This window comes from Poecilia reticulata, linkage group LG16 (assembly GCF_000633615.1).
Source record: "Poecilia reticulata strain Guanapo linkage group LG16, Guppy_female_1.0+MT, whole genome shotgun sequence".
NCBI classification, from domain to species: Eukaryota; Metazoa; Chordata; class Actinopteri; order Cyprinodontiformes; family Poeciliidae; genus Poecilia; species Poecilia reticulata.
Genome location: NC_024346.1, coordinates 15,688,856 through 15,690,884, shown reverse-complemented (window position 1 = coordinate 15,690,884; position 2,029 = coordinate 15,688,856). Strand labels below are relative to the sequence as shown.

At 43.6% G+C, this 2,029-nt stretch overlaps 1 protein-coding gene across 2 annotated transcripts in view; it reads right to left on the bottom strand.

Annotated features, from left to right (window-relative positions):
* Nucleotides 1–581, bottom strand: part of kcnn3 (potassium intermediate/small conductance calcium-activated channel, subfamily N, member 3) — an 82,929-nt gene extending 82,348 nt beyond the window's left edge. The window contains exon 1 of one of the 2 annotated variants that reach the window (XM_017309640.1): nt 4–581. The gene's annotated coding sequence lies outside the window, so the exon portion shown is untranslated. The remainder of the gene's footprint in view (nt 1–3) is intronic. The other variant, XM_008431748.2, reaches the window with a different exon arrangement.
* Between the last annotated feature and the right edge of the window lie 1,448 nt (nt 582–2,029).

Genomic DNA, 2,029 nt, shown 5'->3' with positions numbered 1-2,029 from the left:
TACCTACCTCCGACCTCTTCTCCCACGGTCCTTGCCCCCCAGGTTAGGTGCGTTCAATCACTGGCTGGTTGAAAAACAGGACCACCACACTTTTTCTTTCTCATGTTGTCAGAGCCATCCCCCTGATCTTTTTTTCCGCTCCGTCTCCTCTCAGCCCCTCCACAGGTCCTCGTCTCACCAAAAGACAGACAAAATTTGCGCGTCGCTTCTTCGCAGAATGAATGAATGTCTCCCCCCTCCCCCTCCTTACTTTGAATGTTCAGTTTGTTTCCCCCAAAACGACCATCGCGTATCTCTCGGCGGTACCCATTTCTATCCCGCTTCAGGGAGAAGATGATGATGAGGAGGAATAATCCACTGGTGACTGGATTAAAATCGGGCCAACCTGTGGCTGCGCGTCAACAAAATGTGCAAAACGGAGAGAAACGGAAAGGGGGGAGAAACTCGCCCGGGTGTGATTTAACAATCCAAAGATGAGCAGTGAAGTCTGTGATTAAATATGTGACAACAGCGACGGTAACACTCAATCCCCAGCTCCCCGTCTTTCCGTCTCTGTCTCTCACTCTCTCCTCCAACTTCTCTGCGTCCTTTCTCCGCCTCCAGAGCCGCCGCTCCTTCCTCATTGGCCGCTGAAGCGAGCGCAGAAAACAGGTGGCAGGATATGCGCGCGATGTGGCCGCCGAACGGATGTTTAATTTATTGTACCCTGGTTATTTCTGGGTAATTATTATTTTCATTGTAACCTCAGAAAGCATCCATATGGCGATGTGGCATTTGGTGCCGTTGAGACCACATTGTAGGCGAGAACCACGCCTTTGGTTGTGTATAACACCTGTTGGGCATTATATATATATTATATTATATTATATATATTTATAGTTTCACTGGTTTTACACCAGTAACACTTGTAAAGTGTACCCAAACTTATGTTTCTGCAGGCCAAGCTGAGCTTCTGGTTTTGAAGAAATAGCCAAGCAGTTTTTTTGTTTTGTTTTGTTTTTTAGGTCATTTTCCCTTAAGTATGTTTTTTTCCCCAAGAATAATGGGACAGCTGGTAAAGAAAAGAAAATGTTCACTATTAATCTTATAGAAAGACACATAATGAAATTATGTCGTGGTTTCATGCTAGTCTAAATCAGTCAACATTTGGCAGTTTTCAGATCTCAGATGCCAACTTATAATGATGCTTGCCTGCGAGCTCGGACTCAACATCTCTCCCTGTAGGAGGTGGGCCCACTTCTCGGTGACCTCCTGCTGCCCTTTGAAGCAGAGACTCTAACAGGAGAGAGCCCAAAAAAATTCAGATGAGATTTTAGAGCCCTTTGACTTTGCCCTCGTAAGAGGCTACATAGTTCACAAGGGGAAAAATTTTAAGTGCTAGTTTCTGTGCCGGTGGACAGTATTTTCCTCAAACAGAGACGTGTCTCGGGTAAATGTAACTATCACTGCTTTCCTCTGTTTACGAGTGATGATACTTGGAGCAGGAGATAAATAGACTCAAGATTTCATTGCAGTACAGTAGGAGCTGAGCCAGAAAGCATTGTACGAGTCAATTTACATTGCAACCTTTAGTGATGATCACAAGATGAATCAAGAGAACAAGATCCCTAACGCCTAAAATTGTCTTCCTCTGTAGCTCAGCCTTATTGGACTCCAATACAGACCCACAAATCCACAAGCCACAGCGTAGATATTTTCCTTTCTGGCATAGGAGTCATTTTGGATCTCCTAAAAAGAGACAGGAAAACAGATGTTGGGATATCCCTCCTGGAACTGACTTCACAAAACAGCTAATGGATGGACAGGTGGAAGAAAGACAAACAACAGAGAAAATCAACAGAGAAGAACAAAAAAACTGGCTCTTGGAAAGTCATGTATTTATGGTCGCTTATACATGTCTTAATTCATAGTGTTGCATCTTTGATTTCCATCCTTGTTTTTTATCATCTCTGTTTTAACATCAATCTGCTAAAGGGACGAGAAATAGAAATGAATCACTTGGCTATAGTCTTGTGTATTTAGTATGCAT